General features: G+C 40.9%; 1 pseudogene; it reads right to left on the minus strand.

Annotated features, from left to right (window-relative positions):
* Positions 1 to 953: 953 nt before the first annotated feature.
* Positions 954 to 3875, minus strand: LOC142424094 (nicotinamide phosphoribosyltransferase-like; annotated as a pseudogene).
* Between the last annotated feature and the right edge of the window lie 8416 nt (positions 3876 to 12291).

Consider the following 12291-nt stretch of genomic DNA (forward strand, 5'->3'; position numbering starts at 1 on the left):
GGATAGGGCAGATATGACAAAATAATAATTTAAGAATTATCAAGGGTTCATGAGGGAGGGAGTAGCAGGGAGAGAGGGATAAAAAGAGGACCTGATGCAAAGGGTGTAAGTGGAGAGCAAATGCTTTGAAAGTGATTAGGGCAAAGAATGTACAGATGTGCATTATACAATTGATGTATGTATATGTATGGATTGTGATGAGTCGTATGAGCCCCTAATAAAATGTTTAAAAAAAAAAGAAACCCTACATGTCTATGTGATAAATATTACCTAGGTATTGCACACAGAGTTGTATGTATATGTTCACACATACACAGATGTATACACACATACACACACAAAGTCTAATGAAGTGTTGCTTCCAGTACAATATTCAGGTTTGCATTTTTTTTCTTACTTCCTCAGATGAATAGCTTTTTGTCACTTCCCCGTTCTTGAAGACAGTATGAGGAAGATCATGACCACATTCTTCAAAGACCTTTTCCTTCCTCAGGTGCAACAGTCTTCCTTGCTAGACCTCGTATGTACATTGTTACAATAAAGATCTTTCGATGCATGAAATTCAAGATAGATAAGCTGCTCAGAAACAGTAAGGGAAGTAATGATTCTCTGAGTTTTCGGGAAGATGGTTGGGGGGAAAGGTGTATATCCCTAATAGCAATGATGACTGTATAACCTCACACAAAGGGAACAAATATCAGAATTTCAGGAGATAGGATGCATGGGATGGTGGAAGTTAAAGCATATAATATATTGAGGGTTTCAGGGGTTCCAGAGTAGGGCAGGGAGGGGAGAAGTGGGAGCTGATACCAAGGAGTTCGAGAAGAAAATAAAAGGTATTGAAAATGATGATGGCAGCAGTTGTACAATTATGCTTGATCCAATAGAACTATGCATTGTAATATCTGTAAGAGCCTCTAATAAAATGTTTTTAAAATAAATCCCTGCCAGTCTTATGTAACAGTCCATTTTGATCTTTTGTTAGGATTAGGATCTGGATCTTTCAAGACCATTTGTTATACAAGTTACCACATGACTACACTTGAAGGAAAAATTTAAGACATTTCTTGTTGACTTCTGTAGCAAAGTTCCACCATAAACAGAGGAATGCCTCCTTTTCCTTCACTCATTTTACAAAATGCCTCCTTTTTCCTTTCACTCATTTTACAATTTGCTTACAAGATATTAATATCTACTCCATTCTCTTAAATAACTCTAAGATAAGGTAGCAGTAACTTGTAACCTTGTAACCCTTTGAATTCTCTATAACAGGGATTCTCTTACCTAAAATATCCCAAAGCTTCAATACATTGTCAAAGGATTTCCAGAGTCAAGTCTGATTATTAGTGGCACTTCTGTACTTCTTGATACTATTGCATGTCTCAAATCTTCACCCCATATTTTTTCACATGCATTACAAATGTCATAGCTATCGCTGATCACAAAGACAGGCCCTGATGAAAACTGTGTTGCTCTAATTTTAAATGCATCGTTTTCATGGTCTTTTCCCAAGCTGTTATAGCGCGATGTACTGCTGCTGGAACAGAATCGCCTGGAACAGGATCTTTTGTTCCATAGTACTTTCTATTTAAAGCAATTCCCACTGCTCGATGTGTTCCTGTAAAGCAGTGGTTCTCAACCATCCCAATACAACGATCCTTTAATACAGTTCCTCATGTTGTGGTGACTCCCAAACATAAAATTATTTCGTTGCCACATCATAACTGTAATTTTGCTATTGTTATGAATAGTAATGTAAATCATAATGTGTATTCCGATGGTCTTAAGCGACCCTGTGAAATGGTCGTTCAACCCCAAAAAGAAGTTGTAACCCACAGGTTGAGAACCGCTGCAAAGTTAACCAAATGAGCGGAGGATCCAACGCCAGCAGACTCTTGGGAAGAGAATCCTCCATAGCCAAAGTCATGTAATTTATATTCAAGACCATTTAAGTCGCAGATGTTTCTAACACACATTTAGCCAATAATGTTTTCTGCTCCCTTGACTTGGTGGCCACTGTGATTGGATACCAAGACTACACAAGTATAGTCTCAATCCAGTGTTGTAGATGTGTCTACTGATTCTGGGTGACCTTAGCACATGTCGTCTGGCAGGAACTAAATGGTCTTCTAGGCCCTCCTTGGAAATCTGACCCCAGCTGAGATGAAGTGTCTTCGGTCAGAGAGGTTTTTAATAAGTACATATAAAGGAGGAGATTTATGTCCTATGAGCACTTGGCAGGCTTCTATCTAGTTGCGTGGGAGACCAGATCAGAATATTAAACAGACTGAGGGTAAAAGCCTTCCTTCATCTTGGTGTTTATTGTACAGTAGTGGACACATAATATATTTGTCCTTTTGTGATCAACTAACTGCACTCAGCATAATGGTTTCCAAGTCCCTTCACATCATGTGGTGTTTTCCAATTCCATCCCTGTTTTTCAAAAAAGCATGGAATTCCACTGTGTGTATGTACCAGAGGTTCTTTATCCAGTCTCCTAATAATGGATATTTGGACAGTTTCCAGCCTCAACCAACATGGCAGAATCTCTTACAATAAAATTTCTTAGGACCACCTTTGCTGCTCTCAAAGCATGTCAATGTACTCTGTGTTGTTATGTAAAGTCAATCATCCTTCAAATTTTTCTCACCAATGCAATTTTCAGGTTTCTTACAAGGATTAATCCTTAGCCACCATGATAACCATATGCCCACCCAGAAATAACACAATATAAACCCTGGGCAATAATAAGGAAATAAATAAACAAAAATAAAACAAGTCGCACCAGTCTCCATAAACTTCTGATGTGACCTCTCCACTTTTAATTCATCTTTGAGATCTTGCAGACCTTCCTTAAAATACTCGATTCATCTAAAAACCACAATTTTATATTGAACACCCAATGTTCCAGTGACATGGGATATCCCCTTGAGTTTTTAAAATACATGATAATAGCCTTCAGTTCAAAATGCTTCTCCTCCACACTCTACAAAACACATACCTTACTTTTCTTTTTTGTTTTAAGGCTTTCTAAGGAAACTAAGACAACTGTATTGCTTAGGGAACTTGTTTGCAACAATCCATTGATTCACCAAACATATGTATATACATTTTACTTGGAATAAACCCTTGCATATAGGAACTGCTTTGCTACCTAGTTCATTGGCTCCAACTGGATCGTAGGCTCATCTTCCCACTGGGAAAATCAATAAATCAGTATGGGACCTTTGTGCCTCTTCCACATCCCTAAATTTTGCTTTTGGGGAACATGCATTGGGGACCATCTCAAACACCTTGAGTGAATACATGCTTTTTTCTTTTTGTCCCCTTGTTTACCCAACTGAAAATCTGGCAGCCTGTATACCTTAGTGACTCTGTCTTCTGTGAGCCCAGCACAGCTTTCTCACTGAGTTATCTCATTGGGTTATCTCACTGGGTGTCCCTCATACAGTAATACATGGCCGTGTCCTCAGAGCTCAGACCGTTCAGCTCCATGTAGGCTGGATTTTTGGAGGTTTCCCTGGTCATGGTAGCTCTGCCCTGGAACTTTGGTGGGTACCTTGTTCCACCATTACTAGTGGAGATCTCTGCCATCCACTCAAATCTGTGTCCAGGGGTCTGCCTCACCCAGCCAATAAGTTAACTTGTGAGTGAGTATCCAGAAGTTCTGCAGGAGATCTTCATTGAAGCACCCAACTTCTGCACTTCAGCACCAGACTGGACAAGGTGAACCCCAGAGTCACTACCTGTTGAATGAAGACAGGTGTACAAAATCAATCTAGAGTAGCTACAACCACTTTCTTCTCCCTGAGACTGGTGTCCTCTTTACCTGTAGCTGTCACCACGAAGAAGAGAATTCTCAAGATCCAGTCCATGATGTGAGAGCTGTCTTCTTAGGGTTTCTGTCAGGGAGGGTATGCTAGTTAAATGATGCTTCTGTGAACACATACATACTCATATTTGATCTCATGGTTCTCTGATTGTTTGAATATTCATTAGATAGAGTATTTGAGTGGTAAGGCTTCTGATTAAAAAATCACTTGTCATGAAGAATTCTATCTATCATGCAATCCTTGAAATCCAATCAACAAAGTTGTATTTTTCAACCTTTGAGTCTTTGTGACAAACTTTGTATTTCTATCACTCATGAAAATTATAATGAATACGGATTGTTTGTATGATTAAATATTAGACTGCAGCAGTTCATTAAAATTTTTCATTTTTTCACATTAAACTTCAATAAACTTTAAATTAATCTTCCTTGGCTGTCTATGGATATTAACCTTTCACTGACTTTGAACATTGTATTTGGGAATTAAATGGTCTGGACAATGAATACAAGATCATTTTTTCCTTAAATTTGTCATTCCAGAAACATCAAACCATAAGAATTATGGACCTCCCAAAAATAAATTATGGACCCTGAAAACATCAATACTTATCCATTTAAAATGTTTCATACCCAAGATGGCAATAGTCAGCATTCTAGTGATTTGTGAAAATTCTAAGTATATTGGAATCATACTTCATAATTCCATATTCTTATTTTATACATATTAATTTATTTGGCATCTTATGTTATTTAGTTTTTACCTTGATTTGGATGAATGTTAACAGAACAAATCTGCTTTCCTCTCAACAATCCATACCCATTTTGTTATATGTCATTGATTGCAATCCCCATAATGAGATATCACTTCTCTTACTTACCCTCTGGATTCCAATTTGCATTACTTTGTTTTTCCTACTTCTTTTCGCAGAGTACTTTATATTTAGATAAATGCTGCCATTTTTTTCAAATGGTCAATCATCCTGAGTGTGTGTTCCGTAGTGGCTTTTTTCCCCATGCTATTTACTGTTCAGCTAAACATTGAGCAACTGGAATGAGATATGTCCCACGCCTGAAGGTTTTCTGCGGTCTAATCTCTCACGGATTTCACCAGCCTCTATCCAACCAGTAAGCCTTGTCTTTTGTAAATGGTGTTCTACATATTTCACTACTTTATCCAGGCCTTCTAAGGTAAGCGTAGGCAACTGTTATTGTTTTATCCTTCCAAGGGTCATTTTGATATTAATGACCTTATTTATGGGCCATGCAAAATTATTAACTTAAAAATTAGCCTGCTATAGTTGGCCAAATATTTAGTTAACCCATCCCTATTGTTATAGTTGAACCTTTACTCCTTATATTTATGTATGTATTTCTCATGACCCCTTTTAGATAGGTCGATAATGGTAGCCTGATGGCTTCTTCTTTGTCTGGGCCTCAGGGTTTTGTAGGCTGATTCCTGTGTGGTGCATTATTCCATTGGATTCAGTGTTTCAACCAAATGCAGGGTTTCCACGTTATTCCACTGGATTGAGTCTGTGATCATCTACACTCTAATTTGTTCTGGGAAGAGACAGGAGAATGGCTGAAACTTCAATGGCGCCTCATAAGTTCTGAAGACTTCTATCACTGCTCAATAATATAGAATTTACCAGACTGTCTCTGAGGACTTCTTTGTGGCAATTAACCTTGATGTCCCAGAGACTGATCCCTGAGTGGGTAATTCCTTCTGGTAGTTCTTCAAGTCTACAGAATGCTCAAAATTTTGTCTTTTATCCTATAGCTTCTCACTTTAGTCCTATCACAGCAGCAGTGAATGTTCCAACACCTTTTCTCCATGCATGTCACTGAGGATGACTTTACCTTGAGGAAGCAGAACTGTCCATGTTATATTTTGAAAACATTCTGAACCGGTGGATCAACTTCCAGCAGCATACTAGATAATGTTCTGTTGCTACCCATAAAGTTTCCATTAGCCAATTTTTGAAGCAAAATCATCATGAGTTCTTCCTAGACTGTCTTACTAAAGGAAAGCCATTAAAATTCTCCAATATTGAACACTATTATAGCTTCCAGAATCAAAGTCAGTCACCAGAAAATGAACGAGCAAATAAATGTTTACACAACACTACTAGAACTGACAGATGGGCGTGTGATACATATAAAAAGGATGGACTTATATTAATTTTGCCCTAATACATTTGATTTTAAAAAGGGAAATTAAACAAATGTTTACTAGCAAATTCATAGTCCAAATTAAATGCTATGCCCCAAGTTAAAACTACTAGAAGTTCATGTAAGAAGAAATAAGACCAAATTTTGTGTATGTAGTTTTGATTAAAGAAACATTGCCCATAAGTGGAATGGCACTGAATTATACTTTTTAATGAAAATCATCTAATCTGGAGAAGAAAACAACAGGACCGGCAATTGTGGGGGAGGGACATGGCAGGGGGGAAGGCAGGGGAAAGGAAATTGGTGTTAACAAACCCAGGGACAAAGGAACAACATGTGCTCTACAATCGCTGGAAAGGAGGGTGTAGGAGGCTTGGGTAGGACTTGATCAAGGACAAAGTATCTGAGAGGAATTACTGCAACCCAAATGAAGGCTGAACATTATAGTGGGACAAGAGGAAAGGAAAAGGAAATAGAGGAAAGAACTAGGAGGCAAAGGGCATTTATAGAGGTCTAGATACAGGCATATACATATGTAAATATATTTATGACAATGGGGAAATAGATCTCTGTGTGTATATTGATAGGTTTAGTATTAAGGTAGCCGATGGACATTGGGCCTCTACTCAAAAGTACTCCCTCAATGCAAGAACACTTTGTTCTATTAATTTGCCATTCCATGATGCTCACCTTCCCAACATGATTGCTGAAGACAAAATGGGTACATAAGCAAATGTGGTGGAGAGCAGATGGTGCCCAGCTATCAAAAGATAATCTTATAGGTGTGAAGATAAGCAAGCAACCATCTAGATGAGAAGCAACGAAGCCCACATGGAAGAAGCACACCAGCCTGGTGATCATGAGGTGTCAACAGGATCAGGTATCAGTCATTAAAGAACAAAAAATCATATCATTGTGGATGCGGGGGAGTGCAAAGTGGCGAACCAAAGGTCAACTGTAGGCAACTACACGAATCCCTTACAGAAGGATCACTAGGAGGAGACAAGCCAGTCAGGGTGGAGTATAGGACCAATGAAACATACAACATTCCTCTCCTCCCCCCCATTATCATGACCCCAATTCTACCTTACCCATCTGGCTAGACCTGAGCATGTACATGGGTACAGGTAAGAGCTGGAAACAGAGAATCCAGGACAAATAAACCCCACAGGATCAATATTTATAGTAGCCGTACCAAGAGGGAAAAGGGAAGGTGAGGGGAGTTAGGGGGAACTGATCACAGTGATCTACCTATAACCCCCTCTCAGGGAGACAGACAAAAGTAGTGGGTGGAGGGAAACATTGGTCAGTGTAAGACATGAAAAAATAATAATTTATGATTTATTAAGTGATCATGAGGGAGGGAGAGTGGGGGAAAGAGGAGGGGGGATGAGAAGCTGATACCAAAGGCTCAAATAGAAAGAAAATGTTTTGAAAATGATGATGACAACAAATATAAAAAATGGATTGTGATGAGTGATACTATGTATCACCACCATAGCATATGTGACCCCACCACTGCAGACCCTTACCCAAGGGCCAGCTCCAACAGTAGATACTGGTGATGGAATAACCAGAGACCATACAGGTGAGGGTCAACAATGGACTGTGCTTGACCAGACCTGGACAAGACTCCTGAAGCAGCACCTGGGACAGTACACATAGAAATAAAGAAAGTAGGTCCCTGTCAGTCACATGCACTCACCACAGGCCCCATACACCAGCTTTGATATCTGAGGCCCTCACCTTGGGGAACTCTCACCTGGCACAGGAGAACACATAGCATCTTTGACCACAACACTGCTTTTCCAGAGGACCTATAGCACTAACTGAAGATGTGATGGCTTTCACAGACCAAGGGTGGAATTTTACCTCCACATTTAACGGTTGTCATGGACACTGCAGTGTCCTTTCCCCAGGTGAAATGGGTGCTTCTGAAGCATGACCATTCCTGCTCAGTCTCTTGAGTTGTGGTTTGTGCATGGCCACCGAATAACTGCTCAGAGATCTCACCTTGAATTTATTAATCAAGCTCACAGATTGATCCATTTGGGAAAATTATTCATATTTTTGACAATGAATGCAGTGACACTATCTCTGAGTAGGCAGTTTTAAAGCTTATTTCCCATTCAGATTTCTCCTTCATTTTTTTCTTTTTGTGAGTCAGTGAATAAGAATGAGTGAGTCAGTCACTGAGTCAGTCAGAGAGTGAGAGTGAGTGAGTCAGTGAGTGAGAGTAAGTGAGTCAGAGTGAGTGGGTTAGTGAATGAGAGTGAGTGAGAGTGTGAGTGAGAGTGAGTGATTGAGAGTGAGAGAGTGAGCGAGAGTTGAGAATAAGTGAGAGGGTGAGTGAGAGTGAGTGAGAGAGTGAGGGAGAGTGAGTGTGAGAGTGAGAAAGTGTGAGAGAGTGAAGTGAGTGTGAGAGTGAGTGAGAGTGAGATTGAACGAGAGTGAGAGTGAAGTGAGTGAGAGTGAGATTGAATGAGAGTGAGAGTGAAGTGAGAGAATGAGAGTGAGAGTAAAGCGAGTGAGAGTAAAGCGAGTGAGAGTGAGTGAGAGTGAAGTGAGAGAGTGAGAGTGAGTAAGAGGGAATAAGAGTGAGAGAGTGAGTGAGTGAGTCTTCTCCTTCATTTCTGTCCCTCATATCAGTAGTTGTAAAAAGTTCCAGACTTAGGGTTGACCTCTACCATTTTCCTCCTTACTTATAGTCACTGTATAATCTCTAACATATTCTAATTTTTTTAAGGTTGAAATTAAATAAAAAAGTCGTACTCGCATGGCTTCTGTTGAGCAGATTCTGCTGATGGGAATAAGTAATGGCTTGGTAAAACAAACAAACAAACAAACAAAAACCCAGAGGTTTAGTCAATATCCAGAGATTCAAGCACAGGACAGTTTCCCGGTTGTCAGTTGGAGATCACTGAGCTGGGTATTTTCTCTCCTGCAGGCTGGACTGTCATCACTTGATCCTGGTCACTGAAGCAGACTGCCATCTCATCCATCTCATGGCATCTGGGGTTGGTGGGTGTCTGAACAATGTAAGATTCCGACTGCGTGTATCTCTGCCCATTAGTCCAGGTCACTTTCTTTTCTTTAGTTCAGGTCACTTTCATTTCTGAATTTGATTGTTATGATTACCTCACATATTCTCCTAAGAGGAAAGATGTGGCTCTTCTGAAATTTAAATATGATGATAGTATCTGTGTTAGTCTGGATAGAGAAACAAACCCATGGACACATATATGTGTATAAGAAAGAGATTTATATACAAGAGAAATTGAACATTGAGAAAACATCCTAGTCCAGTCCAGATCCAGTCCATAAGTCTGATATTAGCCCATATATCCGACAGCAATCTATAAGGTCCTCTCAGACTCACGAAACACATGCAATGATGCCGAATGTAGAAGATCACAGGCCAGTGGGTAGCAAGTCTTTGGATCCAGTGTCATTGGAAACATCTCAGTTCTGGCAGGAGTCTTTGCACAGCTTCCCCAGCACCCAGAGCTGCATCAAGATGGGTCCATGTGTCTTGGCAGCTGCTATGTCTCCCAGGATGTGAAGTGGTGATAGAGAGTCTCTCCTGCCTTCCAAGGAGGAAATAATGCATTTCCCAGAATTCTCAGGAGAAGGCCATGGCCACAGAGAGGCCTCATTGGCTATGATCTGATTGGCAGGCTAGACTTCACCCCTACATTCTTAATCCTCAAATTGACAAATGATTATAAAACTCCCACAGTATCCCTTTGCAGACGTTATTATCATGTGAGCTACAAAGTACCTGTGTAAGCTGGCAGTTTCCTTCCACAATGCAAAGGCATTGCTTGGGCTCGATACTCCATGATATGTTGTTTTTGGTTTTTTCCCACTGCTCCAAATCATGAGGTGATATATGGTCAGTAATGTAATCAATGTACCCATAGAACTTTCTGATTTTTGGAATTTGGAAGTGTTAGGCAGGGATGGGATGTCCATTGACACATGCCCAGGAGAGCCAAGCATAGAACAAAGGCCTAGGCTTTCCCACCAGTGGGCAGGGGTGGGCACTAATCCTGGATCAGCCCACCTGGGCCAGGTGAATTCAATCTAGGCAATGGGGTCGATCTGGGGTCGTCCACCACGCCTCCCCCTGGAATCCTTGAAAAGGCAGGAGCCAGGGGGAAAGAGGGAGAAACAAAGGAACTGGGGAGAGAACTTGAGAAAGAACTTGAGACAGGGCTTTATGGAGGAAAACTTGGGAGAGAGCTCTTTGCGTGACCCCGAGCATTCTCTGCCAGGCTGCATGGTAGAAAGGAGTCCTATGGGTGCTGCCTAAAACCTGAAGCTTCTTTTAAGTCTCATTAAATTCACTTGGATCACGAGCCAGGCTTCAGCATGAATTGTTCCTCACACAGAGCCAAGTACCGAGGTGTAACTGTAGCACGAAGAGAGAGATTTTACAGAAGCAACCCCTCAAATAAGCTGGATCTCCCCCTCTGGGGGCCAGCCTGACAGTCCCCAAATAGAGTACATCACAAGCACACACAAAGAGGGGTGAAACATATTATTGGTTTAAAACTCAAACCCAAGTCTGGTTGCTCAGCTCCAAGGAGCACATCAGTGGAGACCCTTAACATAAATCAGCATAAGAAGCAACCTAGCTAAGGAATGCCAGAACTCAGCTACAGGGCCTGGCAGCTTTTAGCATAACAAAGACCTGCTGTAGCAAGAGTCAGCTTTAAACAGCAAGGAGCTGCAGCCCAGTGACTGTGAGAGACAATTATATTTGAGTATACTCTAGCTGGCCAGGGAGATAACAAAAATAAATTAAAATCCTCAGGCTCATTGGGCTTGCTTATTAACTTTTTTGTCTCCTCTTTGCTTCTTTCTTGGTCTCTCACATTCTACTGCTAAACTCCAGACCACACTCCTTAGCCTAGGGCATTCATACCTGTGCCACACCCAGTTAGGTGAGCTCCACAATGTGTAGCTAGCTAGGCTGGGAAAAGCCCTGCTGACTCCCACCAGGGGATGCTCTGCTCAACTTCTTACTGAGAAAGTCCTGCCTGTGTGCCTGAGTACATAAGGCAGCTCGGCCAACACTCCTCAACAAAGGCTGCTGAAGGAGCCTCTGCCCAACCTCCTCAACACCTGAGAGGGAAGCCACAGGAGGATAAAGTGGTAGGTTAGTTCCATAGTGAAATAAGCTATAGGCAGTTCAAAGAAGCACTCCTACAAGTCTCCCAGAGAGAGCGAGTGCTCTTTGACTCCCAGGAAAATGGCACCTGGCTCATCTAAAACAACATAACGCAAACAGCCATCAGCCCCAATGACCTCAACATAACAATGGGAGAAACAAAAGGTAACACCAGAAGATATGTCCTGAACATAATGACATGCATAGAGGAAGCAGACATTGAGCTGCCACAGAAAGAAATTTTCAGAATGCTACTTGGAGTCATAGACGATATGAGGGAAACAATACAGAAAAAGGATTAAATGATAGAAGAGGTAAAAACTATAAAAAAAAGAGAGAGAGAGAAATACAGGAGCTTAGGGAGGAGGTAACAAAAACCAGTAGCATACTCATGGACCTTGAGAAGCGACTGGAGGAATCAGAGAAACGCATCAGTGACTTGGAGGACAGCCAAGCAGACTTTAACAAACATGAACAAAAATCTAAAAAGATCATAAGAGAGCTGAAGAAAACCTAAGAGTTATGTCTGATGCAATAAAGCGGAACAACATTAGAATTATTGGCTTACCGGAGGAAGACACAACAAAGAAGTCATCTGCAACAATAGTGAGAGAATTCTTGGAGGAAAGCTTCCCCAGCTTAGTGAATGAAAACCAGGGAACCATTCAGGAGGCTGAAAGATCCCTAGTAAAACTCGATCCCAAGAAGAAGTCACCAAGGCACATAATAGTTAAACTATCCAACTTTGAGGAAAAGGAGAAAATCATGAGAATAGCTAGGGAAAAACAAGGAATCACATATAAAGGTTCCAAATAAGAATATGCTCAGACCTATCAGCAGAAACTATGAAGAAGAGGAGAAAGTGGAGCAACATATTTCAAAAATTGAAGGAAAACAACACAAATGCAAGAATAATCTACCTAGCCAAATTATCGATCAAGATCGATGGAGAAGTAAAAGTCTTCCCAGACAAGGAAAAACTCAAAGAATACGTTAAAAGAAACCCAGCCCTACAAAAGATCCTTCCCAACCCAGTCTGGGCAGATGAACAACACTCACCAAGCATACATAAGAGGCCACCACATAGAACCACCTCACCCAGGGGGCAAAA

Source organism: Tenrec ecaudatus, chromosome 13 (assembly GCF_050624435.1).
Source record: "Tenrec ecaudatus isolate mTenEca1 chromosome 13, mTenEca1.hap1, whole genome shotgun sequence".
NCBI classification, from domain to species: Eukaryota; Metazoa; Chordata; class Mammalia; order Afrosoricida; family Tenrecidae; genus Tenrec; species Tenrec ecaudatus.